General features: G+C 55.7%; 11 non-coding genes and 1 pseudogene across 11 annotated transcripts; all 12 read right to left on the reverse strand.

The window, feature by feature from the left end:
• Positions 1–604: 604 nt before the first annotated feature.
• On the reverse strand, positions 605–784 carry LOC143801305 (U1 spliceosomal RNA; annotated as a pseudogene).
• Positions 785–6,713: 5,929 nt separating this feature from the next.
• LOC143800896 (U1 spliceosomal RNA) lies at positions 6,714–6,877 on the reverse strand. Its single transcript, XR_013220570.1, has one exon. It is a non-coding gene; the product is annotated as a U1 spliceosomal RNA (small nuclear RNA).
• A 794-nt stretch (positions 6,878–7,671) lies between these two features.
• Positions 7,672–7,835, reverse strand: LOC143800898 (U1 spliceosomal RNA). Its single transcript, XR_013220571.1, has one exon. It is a non-coding gene; the product is annotated as a U1 spliceosomal RNA (small nuclear RNA).
• Positions 7,836–8,630: 795 nt separating this feature from the next.
• LOC143800899 (U1 spliceosomal RNA) lies at positions 8,631–8,794 on the reverse strand. The gene has a single exon (XR_013220572.1). It is a non-coding gene; the product is annotated as a U1 spliceosomal RNA (small nuclear RNA).
• Positions 8,795–9,588: 794 nt separating this feature from the next.
• Positions 9,589–9,752, reverse strand: LOC143800900 (U1 spliceosomal RNA). Its single transcript, XR_013220573.1, has one exon. It is a non-coding gene; the product is annotated as a U1 spliceosomal RNA (small nuclear RNA).
• A 794-nt stretch (positions 9,753–10,546) lies between these two features.
• On the reverse strand, positions 10,547–10,710 carry LOC143801277 (U1 spliceosomal RNA). The gene has a single exon (XR_013220894.1). It is a non-coding gene; the product is annotated as a U1 spliceosomal RNA (small nuclear RNA).
• A 796-nt stretch (positions 10,711–11,506) lies between these two features.
• Positions 11,507–11,670, reverse strand: LOC143800901 (U1 spliceosomal RNA). The gene has a single exon (XR_013220574.1). It is a non-coding gene; the product is annotated as a U1 spliceosomal RNA (small nuclear RNA).
• Positions 11,671–12,464: 794 nt separating this feature from the next.
• On the reverse strand, positions 12,465–12,628 carry LOC143801272 (U1 spliceosomal RNA). Its single transcript, XR_013220891.1, has one exon. It is a non-coding gene; the product is annotated as a U1 spliceosomal RNA (small nuclear RNA).
• Positions 12,629–13,422: 794 nt separating this feature from the next.
• Positions 13,423–13,586, reverse strand: LOC143800902 (U1 spliceosomal RNA). Its single transcript, XR_013220575.1, has one exon. It is a non-coding gene; the product is annotated as a U1 spliceosomal RNA (small nuclear RNA).
• Positions 13,587–14,381: 795 nt separating this feature from the next.
• On the reverse strand, positions 14,382–14,545 carry LOC143800903 (U1 spliceosomal RNA). The gene has a single exon (XR_013220576.1). It is a non-coding gene; the product is annotated as a U1 spliceosomal RNA (small nuclear RNA).
• Positions 14,546–15,340: 795 nt separating this feature from the next.
• LOC143800904 (U1 spliceosomal RNA) lies at positions 15,341–15,504 on the reverse strand. Its single transcript, XR_013220577.1, has one exon. It is a non-coding gene; the product is annotated as a U1 spliceosomal RNA (small nuclear RNA).
• Positions 15,505–16,300: 796 nt separating this feature from the next.
• Positions 16,301–16,464, reverse strand: LOC143800905 (U1 spliceosomal RNA). The gene has a single exon (XR_013220578.1). It is a non-coding gene; the product is annotated as a U1 spliceosomal RNA (small nuclear RNA).
• Positions 16,465–16,882: the final 418 nt, after the last annotated feature.

Here is a 16,882-nt window from a genome sequence, read left to right on the forward strand (position 1 = left end):
AAGCCGCCCAAGATGCACAGCAGCAGCCTGAGTCATTTGCATAGAGGAGCGTTGGCTCCGCCCCAGCAGCCTCACGCTGCTGCGCTGGCCTGAGAACATGCTGTAGACAGCTCGAGCTCCAGCTGCCGGCCGGCACCCTCTCGTGACTCGCTCATCTCCGCTCAAGAGGATGCACGCTGGAGGGAGGCTCAAGGGCAGGAGGCCCAAACCGCAGCAGATAGCCGCGCACCAGCGGCCCACTCACAGGTCCAGCTCCAGCCCGAAGGCTGCGAGATGGGGATGCTGCAGGTGCCCTCCCGTGAGCGAGCGGGCGGGCCTGCCTGCCCCTGCAGACAAGCAGAGCAAGCCATGTCGTCACCAAGTCAATGAGATGCAAATGAGGTGATCATTCCCCACCAGCCAGGGGGCCAAAAAAGGGCCAAAGTGTCAAGCAAAGGCAACAACCTCAAACAAACCAAGAAAGCAGCGACACGACACAGGGAAGGTGGCATCCTTCCCCCACAAGGGGGAGCCAAAGGCCACATCTGCCTGCTTTGAGCTTCTCCAAAGTCTCACTTTGGCTCAGCAGAGCATCTTTAGTGTTCTGTCTTTGACCATAGGAAATCAGGGGAAAGCGCGAACGCAGTCCCCCACTACCACAAATTATGCAGTCGAGTTTCCCGCATTTGGGGAAATCGCAGGGGTCAGCACACCCGGAGTGCAATGGATGAGCCTCACCCTGGGAGAACCTTTTTCCTCAGATTGGAACTCTCATTAACTCATGCATCATCTGCTCGTTCAATTAACAAGTTTCCTGATCATCATATGGAAAAATCTCCCATAAACAAAAAAAACAATCCCGATCACCAAAAAATAATCAAAATCCTACTTACAGTAATCGTTCCACTGAGAGTACTTCCAAAGTGTTTCTGCTGTTGTTTCCCCGAGTCTCTTCTTATCTAATAGATAAACATAAAACACCCTGGCAAGAAAAATGTTCTTACAGTCCAATGGAGAGAGACACACCTTTTTAAAAATAACCAGGTTCCGAGAATCCCACAAAACTTCCTTATATATGGCAAAAATAATCCAACTCATCCGTCTCCTTTCCAAATGATTAAAATCTTGACCTGTTAATATCCTTCTAAAATCAAAACAATGGAACCCAACGAGAGCAATAAAAAACCGGGATAAAAGGGTAAAAAGTTTTTTTGCATAAGAACAGTCCCAAAAAATGTGCTGTATTGTCTCTGGATCCTTACATCCCTCCCTTGGACAAAATTCTTGAACCCTTATCCCTCTCCCATTCAGAAAAGCTCGTGTTGGCAAACATCCTTGTAATGCCATCCAAGTTACATCCTTTTGCCGATTGCTGATCCCTATAGCAAAAAACAGCTTCCAAACTTGCCTTGATTGCGCAGTATTGCAGGATGGCACATCACATAAAAATTCTCTCTCCTTTAATTTCTTAACAATCTTTGTTTTATCAGGTCTCTCTGTGGAGCTTAAACCAATTTGATCATAGAAGGACTTAAGTACTACATAAAAAAACGGAACCACAAACGCGACCGGCTTCCTCAAATCCTTCTCACACCAGCTCCATTTCTGAAACAGCCATCCTGCCAAAAACCTGCACATGTCAGCAGCCTTACTTTTGCTCTGAGAAAGTCTATAAATATTCAAAAAATAGTGCATCTTTAAAAACCTTTCTATATTTGGAAAGTCACAGCCCCCCATTTCCACAGAAAGCATCACTTTTTCTCTCCTTAGTTTCTCCATCTTTGACCCCCAAAAAAAGGTAAACAGTTTCCTTGTAACTCTCTTAGTCCATAAACCCGCAGGTGGAAATATCAGAGCAGTATATAGCAGTAATGGAAGGATCACTGACTTCACAATAAGTACCTTCCCTCTCAGAGACAAGTTCCTTAATTTCCAGTAATTCAGTTTCTGTTCCATTTTATTTTCCAGGATCCTCAGGCTCTTCTTCCCTTTAAGTTCCTTTTCAAAAATAACACCGAGGACTTCTATCTCTTCTTTTCTTTCTACTCCCACCACACTGACATCCACCTGCCTCCCAAAGTTGCAAAACTGACACTTACTCCAGTTTACAGCCATTCCAGCCACACAGCAAAAAATTCTTACATGAAGATTTATCCTATTAAGCTCAGCTTGCGAACCACAAATAAAAGCAATGTCATCCATGTAACTTAATGATTTCACAGGACCCCCCATTCCTCCAGGGACAAAGGCACCAACCACACACTTATCGACTTGCACACTTTTTAAAAGAGCTTCAACCACACAAATAAAAAGAATTGGTGATAAAGGGCACCCTTGCCTAACGCCAGATAGAATACTAAAACTAGAACTCACGTGACCATTAATTAAGATCTGACTACTAACTCCACAATAAAAAGACTTAATAATGTTCAATAATTTAATGGGGATCCCAAGGTGTCTAAGTGCAGCAAATAAAAATCTGTGTGAAACTTTATCAAAAGCTTTTTCCAGGTCAACTGACTGTACAAGAAGGGGGTTCTTGCTAGAATTAGCGTAATAAATTAAGTCCCTTAAAAGCAATAAGTTGTCCGATATTCTCCTACCTGGCACTGCACATGCTTGGTATTCACCCACCATGTCCATTATTACTTCACTCAATCTACTTGCCACAATTTTGGAAATAATCTTGTAATCACAATTGAGCAAAGTTATTGGTCTCCAGTTTTTAATTTCTCTCACATCACCCTTCTTATGTATCAAAGTGACGATCCCTCTACGCATAGAGTCAGACAGAACCGCATGAGTAAAAACATATTCCACCACCCGATAAAATTCCACACCTAAAATGTCCCAAAATACTACATAAAATTCCACAGGAAGGCCATCACAGCCAGGCGTCTTTCCTTTCGCCAGTCCATCCACAGCACGCCTCACTTCGTCCTTTCTGAGCCCATCACTTAGAAAAGACACTTTTCCCTCAGGAATATTATTAGTCAAAATATTGCAATAATCATTGATTTCTGCATCACTGGCTCTGCTGTCATTCGAAAAAAGGGTTTTATAAAAAGAATGAATACCATTAATCATTTCCTCCCCAGACTTCTCACCTGCAGGAGTAAAAACAGACTTAAAAACCCCTTTAGGCTTAAAACATTTCTTAAAAAAATATCTTGTACATTGCTCATCTTCTTCCATATGCTGTATTTTTGCTTTAAAGACAATAGATTTCCCTTTTTCAATTAATGTTTTTTTAAAATCCTCTTTCAAATCAGCAATCTCACTATCCACCTCCATCCCAGCTCTTTTAAACTTATAGAGCGCTTCCATCATGGAAATTATTGCTTCCTCTTGATCTCTTTTTGCTTTTGCCCTTTTAAAACACACCCCTTTAAAATAATATGCAAATTTCTCCTTAGCCCAATCCCACCATTCCAGCAGATTTTTAAAATGGTGCTGTTCAGACACACAGGATGTAAACACAGTTTTAAAACCACTTCTCACCTCCTCTTCTTCCAGCAGGCTTACGTTTAGCTTCCAGAGCCCCCTGCCAAAAGCAAGGGACTCAACAATACACAGATCCACCATTACCATCTTATGATCAGAAAAAGTGTTTGTCACATGATTACATTTGGCAACTTTAATCCCTTCAGACACAAAGACATAATCGATCCGGGAACTACAACGCCCACTGTCCGCCACAAATGTAAACTTGTTTTCATTTGGCCGAACCATCAAACCCACATCCGTGTAGCGTAAATCCTGCACCACTTGATTTAACATATTAGAAGTCACATCCGTCCTGAATTCCGCAGAGCTCTTACGATCATTTGCAGATCTAATGCAATTAAAATCACCTGCAATTATAGAAAAATCTCTACCTGGCAGAAACCACTTTACCGACTCCAAAAAGGACACCCGTGCTTTCTTGTCCGCAGGGGCATAAATATTAAAAACCCTTACCCGGTGACCTAAGAAATCTAATAACAAAAACAAACATCTTCCAGGTATAATAATTTTAAACTGCAATACTTTTAAATTATCATTTTTCAATAGTATGCCAACCCCCTCATTTTTATTGTCTGTACAAGGAGACCAAAAAGACTGCCCCCTTCTCCATTCACTTGCATGCGGTGATGCTTTAATTGCACATTCTTGTAGACATATAATGTCAGCATTCACCCTCTCCATATAATCGAATATACCTGCTCTCCTGATAGAAGAACTGATCCCTCTCACATTCAGGGAAGCAACACATAAACTCATCATGGCAAAAAAAATTATTTTCCACCATACATTCTCCATCATGATTCAGACAAAGGGATATTCCTAGCATCCACTTTTCTACGTATATCAGGCGACTCAGGATCCGAGTCCCTGTTAGAAACACCTGGCCTTGGAGAGACAGGATCTCCCTGCCCACCAGACCAACACCCCTCCATTCTACTCTTTTTACTGAGCGAGGAAGCCATTTCCTCCTCCTCTTCCTCATCATCATCATCATCATTATCATCATCATCACCATCCTCCAAAACACTTTCATCACTACTACTAGTCCCCCCATCCCTCTGCCCAGGGGTGAGTGTCCTATCTGAATCCTCCTCCTCCTCCTCCTCCACCTCCTGAAACTCCATTCCTTCCCCATCTCCCTCCCCCACTACAGGGTCCACACATACGCCTGCATTAGCATATGCCAATTCACCACCAAGGCCCTGTCCTTCAGACACAGTCTCCATTGCATCCTTGGCCTCGCCCAGATCAACTATAGGAGAACTCTGAAAATCTTTTCCCCCTTCCTGGCCCCGCCCACCATCCTCCATCTTAGATCCAGCATGGCCCACTTTACTTCCACCATTTTGTTTCTGACTCCTTTGCACTTTAGCTGCATTTGAAGCAATCACACCAGCACGATGCTCAGGTGTGCCTTTTCCACCAAACTCACTTTTCTCATCTTTAGCACTTCCATGCTGCCCACTCTTACCATCACTCTTATTCCCCCAATGACCACTAGTTGCATCCGCATAGGACTTAGGAGTCTGAGTCCAAAATCTACATTTCCTGGCAAAGTGACCTTCCAACCCACACAAATCACACACCTTTGCCTCAGGGCAACTATCCACCATGTGGCCAGGCTTCCCACAATTCTTACAAACAATTCCTTGCACCGGGCATTCTCTCTGTACATGTCCGTACATATGACACTTTCTACAATATTCAATTTGTCCAGTGTAGAAACAAAAGCCCCTCTCCCCCCCAATTGAAAATTGTGCAGGAATGCTCAGAGCCCCCCCAATAGCTGTTGCATCAGGGATTAATTTCACCAAGTATCTCCTTTTGCCATTATAATAGTTATGCCTATTTTTCATCTTCCCCAGGAATTTAACTTCATAGCAGTATCTTCTCAAAAAATGGGTTACGTTATCATCTGGAACCTTGGGATTATACATATGTACCACAACATACTTGTAAGTCTGCTGAAAAAGGGGCTCCACTACAATAAACTCCAGGCATTCCACTTCTTTCTTCTCCTTCATCCGCACCAGCTCCATGTAGACTTGCTGACATATACCCAAGGAAACAAACGTGATATCATAAATTCCCTGCTTTTGAAAATCCTGCAGTGCCAATACATCTGTTACCTTAAGGCTTCTTATGTTCTTCAAGACATCCATACAAATTTGGTCCAGGCCAATTTCTTCCTCATGTCCAGACAGGACTTGTAGACGGACAGAGTCCTCTAATCCACGTGCCTTCTCCACCATTTTCGTAGCAGATAAACACAGTCGCCACTCTATCGCACACCAGGGCCCCACAAGGGGAACCCCGATCGCAACCGCCAACCAACAAGAAACAGAAGTAGTCTCCCACCACTGCTGCCCGTCAGAAGGCTGAGAAGCGATACTCACCCAGAGAGAATGGTATCTCCCCTGCCAGGTAAGTATGAGTTGGGGCCCGCCGGCCCGACGAGCGCCCCTCCGACGCAGCTCCCCAACATCGCGGAGTCTCGGGCCCGAAAGGGAGGGGGCGGGGGTGGCGTTCGGCACAGACCGCACGGAGGCTCCTCGAGTGGGAGGCGCCGGTCGCTCCCGACGCCCACTCCGCCCCCCCCCAGGGCAGGCCGAGCTCAAGTCCAAAGCCGCCCAAGATGCACAGCAGCAGCCTGAGTCATTTGCATAGAGGAGCGTTGGCTCCGCCCCAGCAGCCTCACGCTGCTGCGCTGGCCTGAGAACATGCTGTAGACAGCTCGAGCTCCAGCTGCCGGCCGGCACCCTCTCGTGACTCGCTCATCTCCGCTCAAGAGGATGCACGCTGGAGGGAGGCTCAAGGGCAGGAGGCCCAAACCGCAGCAGATAGCCGCGCACCAGCGGCCCACTCACAGGTCCAGCTCCAGCCCGAAGGCTGCGAGATGGGGATGCTGCAGGTGCCCTCCCGTGAGCGAGCGGGCGGGCCTGCCTGCCCCTGCAGACAAGCAGAGCAAGCCATGTCGTCACCAAGTCAATGAGATGCAAATGAGGTGATCATTCCCCACCAGCCAGGGGGCCAAAAAAGGGCCAAAGTGTCAAGCAAAGGCAACAACCTCAAACAAACCAAGAAAGCAGCGACACGACACAGGGAAGGTGGCATCCTTCCCCCACAAGGGGGAGCCAAAGGCCACATCTGCCTGCTTTGAGCTTCTCCAAAGTCTCACTTTGGCTCAGCAGAGCATCTTTAGTGTTCTGTCTTTGACCATAGGAAATCAGGGGAAAGCGCGAACGCAGTCCCCCACTACCACAAATTATGCAGTCGAGTTTCCCGCATTTGGGGAAATCGCAGGGGTCAGCACACCCGGAGTGCAATGGATGAGCCTCACCCTGGGAGAACCACCTTAGTGATCATGGTATCTCCCCTGCCAGGTAAGTATGAGTTGGGGCCCGCCGACCCGACGAGCGCCCCTCCGACGCAGCTCCCCAACATCGCGGAGTCTCGGGCCCGAAAGGGAGGGGGCGGGGGTGGCGTTCGGCACAGACCGCACGGAGGCTCCTCGAGTGGGAGGCGCCGGTCGCTCCCGACGCCCACTCCGCCCCCCCCAGGGCAGGCCGAGCTCAAGTCCAAAGCCGCCCAAGATGCACAGCAGCAGCCTGAGTCATTTGCATAGAGGAGCGTTGGCTCCGCCCCAGCAGCCTCACGCTGCTGCGCTGGCCTGAGAACATGCTGTAGACAGCTCGAGCTCCAGCTGCCGGCCGGCACCCTCTCGTGACTCGCTCATCTCCGCTCAAGAGGATGCACGCTGGAGGGAGGCTCAAGGGCAGGAGGCCCAAACCGCAGCAGATAGCCGCGCACCAGCGGCCCACTCACAGGTCCAGCTCCAGCCCGAAGGCTGCGAGATGGGGATGCTGCAGGTGCCCTCCCGTGAGCGAGCGGGCGGGCCTGCCTGCCCCTGCAGACAAGCAGAGCAAGCCATGTCGTCACCAAGTCAATGAGATGCAAATGAGGTGATCATTCCCCACCAGCCAGGGGGCCAAAAAAGGGCCAAAGTGTCAAGCAAAGGCAACAACCTCAAACAAACCAAGAAAGCAGCGACACGACACAGGGAAGGTGGCATCCTTCCCCCACAAGGGGGAGCCAAAGGCCACATCTGCCTGCTTTGAGCTTCTCCAAAGTCTCACTTTGGCTCAGCAGAGCATCTTTAGTGTTCTGTCTTTGACCATAGGAAATCAGGGGAAAGCGCGAACGCAGTCCCCCACTACCACAAATTATGCAGTCGAGTTTCCCGCATTTGGGGAAATCGCAGGGGTCAGCACACCCGGAGTGCAATGGATGAGCCTCACCCTGGGAGAACCACCTTAGTGATCATGGTATCTCCCCTGCCAGGTAAGTATGAGTTGGGGCCCGCCGGCCCGACGAGCGCCCCTCCGACGCAGCTCCCCAACATCGCGGAGTCTCGGGCCCGAAAGGGAGGGGGCGGGGGTGGCGTTCGGCACAGACCGCACGGAGGCTCCTCGAGTGGGAGGCGCCGGTCGCTCCCGACGCCCACTCCGCCCCCCCCCAGGGCAGGCCGAGCTCAAGTCCAAAGCCGCCCAAGATGCACAGCAGCAGCCTGAGTCATTTGCATAGAGGAGCGTTGGCTCCGCCCCAGCAGCCTCACGCTGCTGCGCTGGCCTGAGAACATGCTGTAGACAGCTCGAGCTCCAGCTGCCGGCCGGCACCCTCTCGTGACTCGCTCATCTCCGCTCAAGAGGATGCACGCTGGAGGGAGGCTCAAGGGCAGGAGGCCCAAACCGCAGCAGATAGCCGCGCACCAGCGGCCCACTCACAGGTCCAGCTCCAGCCCGAAGGCTGCGAGATGGGGATGCTGCAGGTGCCCTCCCGTGAGCGAGCGGGCGGGCCTGCCTGCCCCTGCAGACAAGCAGAGCAAGCCATGTCGTCACCAAGTCAATGAGATGCAAATGAGGTGATCATTCCCCACCAGCCAGGGGGCCAAAAAAGGGCCAAAGTGTCAAGCAAAGGCAACAACCTCAAACAAACCAAGAAAGCAGCGACACGACACAGGGAAGGTGGCATCCTTCCCCCACAAGGGGGAGCCAAAGGCCACATCTGCCTGCTTTGAGCTTCTCCAAAGTCTCACTTTGGCTCAGCAGAGCATCTTTAGTGTTCTGTCTTTGACCATAGGAAATCAGGGGAAAGCGCGAACGCAGTCCCCCACTACCACAAATTATGCAGTCGAGTTTCCCGCATTTGGGGAAATCGCAGGGGTCAGCACACCCGGAGTGCAATGGATGAGCCTCACCCTGGGAGAACCACCTTAGTGATCATGGTATCTCCCCTGCCAGGTAAGTATGAGTTGGGGCCCGCCGGCCCGACGAGCGCCCCTCCGACGCAGCTCCCCAACATCGCGGAGTCTCGGGCCCGAAAGGGAGGGGGCGGGGGTGGCGTTCGGCACAGACCGCACGGAGGCTCCTCGAGTGGGAGGCGCCGGTCGCTCCCGACGCCCACTCCGCCCCCCCCAGGGCAGGCCGAGCTCAAGTCCAAAGCCGCCCAAGATGCACAGCAGCAGCCTGAGTCATTTGCATAGAGGAGCGTTGGCTCCGCCCCAGCAGCCTCACGCTGCTGCGCTGGCCTGAGAACATGCTGTAGACAGCTCGAGCTCCAGCTGCCGGCCGGCACCCTCTCGTGACTCGCTCATCTCCGCTCAAGAGGATGCACGCTGGAGGGAGGCTCAAGGGCAGGAGGCCCAAACCGCAGCAGATAGCCGCGCACCAGCGGCCCACTCACAGGTCCAGCTCCAGCCCGAAGGCTGCGAGATGGGGATGCTGCAGGTGCCCTCCCGTGAGCGAGCGGGCGGGCCTGCCTGCCCCTGCAGACAAGCAGAGCAAGCCATGTCGTCACCAAGTCAATGAGATGCAAATGAGGTGATCATTCCCCACCAGCCAGGGGGCCAAAAAAGGGCCAAAGTGTCAAGCAAAGGCAACAACCTCAAACAAACCAAGAAAGCAGCGACACGACACAGGGAAGGTGGCATCCTTCCCCCACAAGGGGGAGCCAAAGGCCACATCTGCCTGCTTTGAGCTTCTCCAAAGTCTCACTTTGGCTCAGCAGAGCATCTTTAGTGTTCTGTCTTTGACCATAGGAAATCAGGGGAAAGCGCGAACGCAGTCCCCCACTACCACAAATTATGCAGTCGAGTTTCCCGCATTTGGGGAAATCGCAGGGGTCAGCACACCCGGAGTGCAATGGATGAGCCTCACCCTGGGAGAACCACCTTAGTGATCATGGTATCTCCCCTGCCAGGTAAGTATGAGTTGGGGCCCGCCGACCCGACGAGCGCCCCTCCGACGCAGCTCCCCAACATCGCGGAGTCTCGGGCCCGAAAGGGAGGGGGCGGGGGTGGCGTTCGGCACAGACCGCACGGAGGCTCCTCGAGTGGGAGGCGCCGGTCGCTCCCGACGCCCACTCCGCCCCCCCCAGGGCAGGCCGAGCTCAAGTCCAAAGCCGCCCAAGATGCACAGCAGCAGCCTGAGTCATTTGCATAGAGGAGCGTTGGCTCCGCCCCAGCAGCCTCACGCTGCTGCGCTGGCCTGAGAACATGCTGTAGACAGCTCGAGCTCCAGCTGCCGGCCGGCACCCTCTCGTGACTCGCTCATCTCCGCTCAAGAGGATGCACGCTGGAGGGAGGCTCAAGGGCAGGAGGCCCAAACCGCAGCAGATAGCCGCGCACCAGCGGCCCACTCACAGGTCCAGCTCCAGCCCGAAGGCTGCGAGATGGGGATGCTGCAGGTGCCCTCCCGTGAGCGAGCGGGCGGGCCTGCCTGCCCCTGCAGACAAGCAGAGCAAGCCATGTCGTCACCAAGTCAATGAGATGCAAATGAGGTGATCATTCCCCACCAGCCAGGGGGCCAAAAAAGGGCCAAAGTGTCAAGCAAAGGCAACAACCTCAAACAAACCAAGAAAGCAGCGACACGACACAGGGAAGGTGGCATCCTTCCCCCACAAGGGGGAGCCAAAGGCCACATCTGCCTGCTTTGAGCTTCTCCAAAGTCTCACTTTGGCTCAGCAGAGCATCTTTAGTGTTCTGTCTTTGACCATAGGAAATCAGGGGAAAGCGCGAACGCAGTCCCCCACTACCACAAATTATGCAGTCGAGTTTCCCGCATTTGGGGAAATCGCAGGGGTCAGCACACCCGGAATGCAATGGATGAGCCTCACCCTGGGAGAACCACCTTAGTGATCATGGTATCTCCCCTGCCAGGTAAGTATGAGTTGGGGCCCGCCGGCCCGACGAGCGCCCCTCCGACGCAGCTCCCCAACATCGCGGAGTCTCGGGCCCGAAAGGGAGGGGGCGGGGGTGGCGTTCGGCACAGACCGCACGGAGGCTCCTCGAGTGGGAGGCGCCGGTCGCTCCCGACGCCCACTCCGCCCCCCCCCAGGGCAGGCCGAGCTCAAGTCCAAAGCCGCCCAAGATGCACAGCAGCAGCCTGAGTCATTTGCATAGAGGAGCGTTGGCTCCGCCCCAGCAGCCTCACGCTGCTGCGCTGGCCTGAGAACATGCTGTAGACAGCTCGAGCTCCAGCTGCCGGCCGGCACCCTCTCGTGACTCGCTCATCTCCGCTCAAGAGGATGCACGCTGGAGGGAGGCTCAAGGGCAGGAGGCCCAAACCGCAGCAGATAGCCGCGCACCAGCGGCCCACTCACAGGTCCAGCTCCAGCCCGAAGGCTGCGAGATGGGGATGCTGCAGGTGCCCTCCCGTGAGCGAGCGGGCGGGCCTGCCTGCCCCTGCAGACAAGCAGAGCAAGCCATGTCGTCACCAAGTCAATGAGATGCAAATGAGGTGATCATTCCCCACCAGCCAGGGGGCCAAAAAAGGGCCAAAGTGTCAAGCAAAGGCAACAACCTCAAACAAACCAAGAAAGCAGCTGACACGACACAGGGAAGGTGGCATCCTTCCCCCACAAGGGGGAGCCAAAGGCCACATCTGCCTGCTTTGAGCTTCTCCAAAGTCTCACTTTGGCTCAGCAGAGCATCTTTAGTGTTCTGTCTTTGACCATAGGAAATCAGGGGAAAGCGCGAACGCAGTCCCCCACTACCACAAATTATGCAGTCGAGTTTCCCGCATTTGGGGAAATCGCAGGGGTCAGCACACCCGGAGTGCAATGGATGAGCCTCACCCTGGGAGAACCACCTTAGTGATCATGGTATCTCCCCTGCCAGGTAAGTATGAGTTGGGGCCCGCCGGCCCGACGAGCGCCCCTCCGACGCAGCTCCCCAACATCGCGGAGTCTCGGGCCCGAAAGGGAGGGGGCGGGGGTGGCGTTCGGCACAGACCGCACGGAGGCTCCTCGAGTGGGAGGCGCCGGTCGCTCCCGACGCCCACTCCGCCCCCCCCAGGGCAGGCCGAGCTCAAGTCCAAAGCCGCCCAAGATGCACAGCAGCAGCCTGAGTCATTTGCATATAGGAGCGTTGGCTCCGCCCCAGCAGCCTCACGCTGCTGCGCTGGCCTGAGAACATGCTGTAGACAGCTCGAGCTCCAGCTGCCGGCCGGCACCCTCTCGTGACTCGCTCATCTCCGCTCAAGAGGATGCACGCTGGAGGGAGGCTCAAGGGCAGGAGGCCCAAACCGCAGCAGATAGCCGCGCACCAGCGGCCCACTCACAGGTCCAGCTCCAGCCCGAAGGCTGCGAGATGGGGATGCTGCAGGTGCCCTCCCGTGAGCGAGCGGGCGGGCCTGCCTGCCCCTGCAGACAAGCAGAGCAAGCCATGTCGTCACCAAGTCAATGAGATGCAAATGAGGTGATCATTCCCCACCAGCCAGGGGGCCAAAAAAGGGCCAAAGTGTCAAGCAAAGGCAACAACCTCAAACAAACCAAGAAAGCAGCGACACGACACAGGGAAGGTGGCATCCTTCCCCCACAAGGGGGAGCCAAAGGCCACATCTGCCTGCTTTGAGCTTCTCCAAAGTCTCACTTTGGCTCAGCAGAGCATCTTTAGTGTTCTGTCTTTGACCATAGGAAATCAGGGGAAAGCGCGAACGCAGTCCCCCACTACCACAAATTATGCAGTCGAGTTTCCCGCATTTGGGGAAATCACAGGGGTCAGCACACCCGGAGTGCAATGGATGAGCCTCACCCTGGGAGAACCACCTTAGTGATCATGGTATCTCCCCTGCCAGGTAAGTATGAGTTGGGGCCCGCCGGCCCGACGAGCGCCCCTCCGACGCAGCTCCCCAACATCGCGGAGTCTCGGGCCCGAAAGGGAGGGGGCGGGGGTGGCGTTCGGCACAGACCGCACGGAGGCTCCTCGAGTGGGAGGCGCCGGTCGCTCCCGACGCCCACTCCGCCCCCCCCAGGGCAGGCCGAGCTCAAGTCCAAAGCCGCCCAAGATGCACAGCAGCAGCCTGAGTCATTTGCATAGAGGAGCGTTGGCTCCGCCCCAGCAGCCTCACGCTGCTGCGCTGGCCTGAGAACATGCTGTAGACAGCTCGAGCTCCAGCTGCCGGCCGGCACCCTCTCGTGACTCGCTCATCTCCGCTCAAGAGGATGCACGCTGGAGGGAGGCTCAAGGGCAGGAGGCCCAAACCGCAGCAGATAGCCGCGCACCAGCGGCCCACTCACAGGTCCAGCTCCAGCCCGAAGGCTGCGAGATGGGGATGCTGCAGGTGCCCTCCCGTGAGCGAGCGGGCGGGCCTGCCTGCCCCTGCAGACAAGCAGAGCAAGCCATGTCGTCACCAAGTCAATGAGATGCAAATGAGGTGATCATTCCCCACCAGCCAGGGGGCCAAAAAAGGGCCAAAGTGTCAAGCAAAGGCAACAACCTCAAACAAACCAAGAAAGCAGCGACACGACACAGGGAAGGTGGCATCCTTCCCCCACAAGGGGGAGCCAAAGGCCACATCTGCCTGCTTTGAGCTTCTCCAAAGTCTCACTTTGGCTCAGCAGAGCATCTTTAGTGTTCTGTCTTTGACCATAGGAAATCAGGGGAAAGCGCGAACGCAGTCCCCCACTACCACAAATTATGCAGTCGAGTTTCCCGCATTTGGGGAAATCGCAGGGGTCAGCACACCCGGAGTGCAATGGATGAGCCTCACCCTGGGAGAACCACCTTAGTGATCATGGTATCTCCCCTGCCAGGTAAGTATGAGTTGGGGCCCGCCGGCCCGACGAGCGCCCCTCCGACGCAGCTCCCCAACATCGCGGAGTCTCGGGCCCGAAAGGGAGGGGGCGGGGGTGGCGTTCGGCACAGACCGCACGGAGGCTCCTCGAGTGGGAGGCGCCGGTCGCTCCCGACGCCCACTCCGCCCCCCCCCAGGGCAGGCCGAGCTCAAGTCCAAAGCCGCCCAAGATGCACAGCAGCAGCCTGAGTCATTTGCATAGAGGAGCGTTGGCTCCGCCCCAGCAGCCTCACGCTGCTGCGCTGGCCTGAGAACATGCTGTAGACAGCTCGAGCTCCAGCTGCCGGCCGGCACCCTCTCGTGACTCGCTCATCTCCGCTCAAGAGGATGCACGCTGGAGGGAGGCTCAAGGGCAGGAGGCCCAAACCGCAGCAGATAGCCGCGCACCAGCGGCCCACTCACAGGTCCAGCTCCAGCCCGAAGGCTGCGAGATGGGGATGCTGCAGGTGCCCTCCCGTGAGCGAGCGGGCGGGCCTGCCTGCCCCTGCAGACAAGCAGAGCAAGCCATGTCGTCACCAAGTCAATGAGATGCAAATGAGGTGATCATTCCCCACCAGCCAGGGGGCCAAAAAAGGGCCAAAGTGTCAAGCAAAGGCAACAACCTCAAACAAACCAAGAAAGCAGCGACACGACACAGGGAAGGTGGCATCCTTCCCCCACAAGGGGGAGCCAAAGGCCACATCTGCCTGCTTTGAGCTTCTCCAAAGTCTCACTTTGGCTCAGCAGAGAATCTTTAGTGTTCTGTCTTTGACCATAGGAAATCAGGGGAAAGCGCGAACGCAGTCCCCCACTACCACAAATTATGCAGTCGAGTTTCCCGCATTTGGGGAAATCGCAGGGGTCAGCACACCCGGAGTGCAATGGATGAGCCTCACCCTGGGAGAACCACCTTAGTGATCATGGTATCTCCCCTGCCAGGTAAGTATGAGTTGGGGCCCGCCGGCCCGACGAGCGCCCCTCCGACGCAGCTCCCCAACATCGCGGAGTCTCGGGCCCGAAAGGGAGGGGGCGGGGGTGGCGTTCGGCACAGACCGCACGGAGGCTCCTCGAGTGGGAGGCGCCGGTCGCTCCCGACGCCCACTCCGCCCCCCCCCAGGGCAGGCCGAGCTCAAGTCCAAAGCCGCCCAAGATGCACAGCAGCAGCCTGAGTCATTTGCATAGAGGAGCGTTGGCTCCGCCCCAGCAGCCTCACGCTGCTGCGCTGGCCTGAGAACATGCTGTAGACAGCTCGAGCTCCAGCTGCCGGCCGGCACCCTCTCGTGACTCGCTCATCTCCGCTCAAGAGGATGCACGCTGGAGGGAGGCTCAAGGGCAGGAGGCCCAAACCGCAGCAGATAGCCGCGCACCAGCGGCCCACTCACAGGTCCAGCTCCAGCCCGAAGGCTGCGAGATGGGGATGCTGCAGGTGCCCTCCCGTGAGCGAGCGGGCGGGCCTGCCTGCCCCTGCAGACAAGCAGAGCAAGCCATGTCGTCACCAAGTCAATGAGATGCAAATGAGGTGATCATTCCCCACCAGCCAGGGGGCCAAAAAAGGGCCAAAGTGTCAAGCAAAGGCAACAACCTCAAACAAACCAAGAAAGCAGCGACACGACACAGGGAAGGTGGCATCCTTCCCCCACAAGGGGGAGCCAAAGGCCACATCTGCCTGCTTTGAGCTTCTCCAAAGTCTCACTTTGGCTCAGCAGAGCATCTTTAGTGTTCTGTCTTTGACCATAGGAAATCAGGGGAAAGCGCGAACGCAGTCCCCCACTACCACAAATTATGCAGTCGAGTTTCCCGCATTTGGGGAAATCGCAGGGGTCAGCACACCCGGAGTGCAATGGATGAGCCTCACCCTGGGAGAACCACCTTAGTGATCATGGTATCTCCCCTGCCAGGTAAGTATGAGTTGGGGCCCGCCGGCCCGACGAGCGCCCCTCCGACGCAGCTCCCCAACATCGCGGAGTCTCGGGCCCGAAAGGGAGGGGGCGGGGGTGGCGTTCGGCACAGACCGCACGGAGGCTCCTCGAGTGGGAGGCGCCGGTCGCTCCCGACGCCCACTCCGCCCCCCCCCCAGGGCAGGCCGAGCTCAAGTCCAAAGCCGCCCAAGATGCACAGCAGCAGCCTGAGTCATTTGCATAGAGGAGCGTTGGCTCCGCCCCAGCAGCCTCACGCTGCTGCGCTGGCCTGAGAACATGCTGTAGACAGCTCGAGCTCCAGCTGCCGGCCGGCACCCTCTCGTGACTCGCTCATCTCCGCTCAAGAGGATGCACGCTGGAGGGAGGCTCAAGGGCAGGAGGCCCAAACCGCAGCAGATAGCCGCGCACCAGCGGCCCACTCACAGGTCCAGCTCCAGCCCGAAGGCTGCGAGATGGGGATGCTGCAGGTGCCCTCCCGTGAGCGAGCGGGCGGGCCTGCCTGCCCCTGCAGACAAGCAGAGCAAGCCATGTCGTCACCAAGTCAATGAGATGCAAATGAGGTGATCATTCCCCACCAGCCAGGGGGCCAAAAAAGGGCCAAAGTGTCAAGCAAAGGCAACAACCTCAAACAAACCAAGAAAGCAGCGACACGACACAGGGAAGGTGGCATCCTTCCCCCACAAGGGGGAGCCAAAGGCCACATCTGCCTGCTTTGAGCTTCTCCAAAGTCTCACTTTGGCTCAGCAGAGCATCTTTAGTGTTCTGTCTTTGACCATAGGAAATCAGGGGAAAGCGCGAACGCAGTCCCCCACTACCACAAATTATGCAGTCGAGTTTCCCGCATTTGGGGAAATCGCAGGGGTCAGCACACCCGGAGTGCAATGGATGAGCCTCACCCTGGGAGAACCACCTTAGTGATCATGGTATCTCCCCTGCCAGGTAAGTATGAGTTGGGGCCCGCCGGCCCGACGAGCGCCCCTCCGACGCAGCTCCCCAACATCGCGGAGTCTCGGGCCCGAAAGGGAGGGGGCGGGGGTGGCGTTCGGCACAGACCGCACGGAGGCTCCTCGAGTGGGAGGCGCCGGTCGCTCCCGACGCCCACTCCGCCCCCCCCAGGGCAGGCCGAGCTCAAGTCCAAAGCCGCCCAAGATGCACAGCAGCAGCCTGAGTCATTTGCATAGAGGAGCGTTGGCTCTGCCCCAGCAGCCTCACGCTGCTGCGCTGGCCTGAGAACATGCTGTAGACAGCTCGAGCTCCAGCTGCCGGCCGGCACCCTCTCGTGACTCGCTCATCTCCGCTCAAGAGGATGCACGCTGGAGGGAGGCTCAAGGGCAGGAGGCCCAAACCGCAGCAGATAGCCGCGCA

Source organism: Ranitomeya variabilis, chromosome 1, assembly GCF_051348905.1.
Source record: "Ranitomeya variabilis isolate aRanVar5 chromosome 1, aRanVar5.hap1, whole genome shotgun sequence".
In the NCBI taxonomy this organism is placed as follows: domain Eukaryota; kingdom Metazoa; phylum Chordata; class Amphibia; order Anura; family Dendrobatidae; genus Ranitomeya; species Ranitomeya variabilis.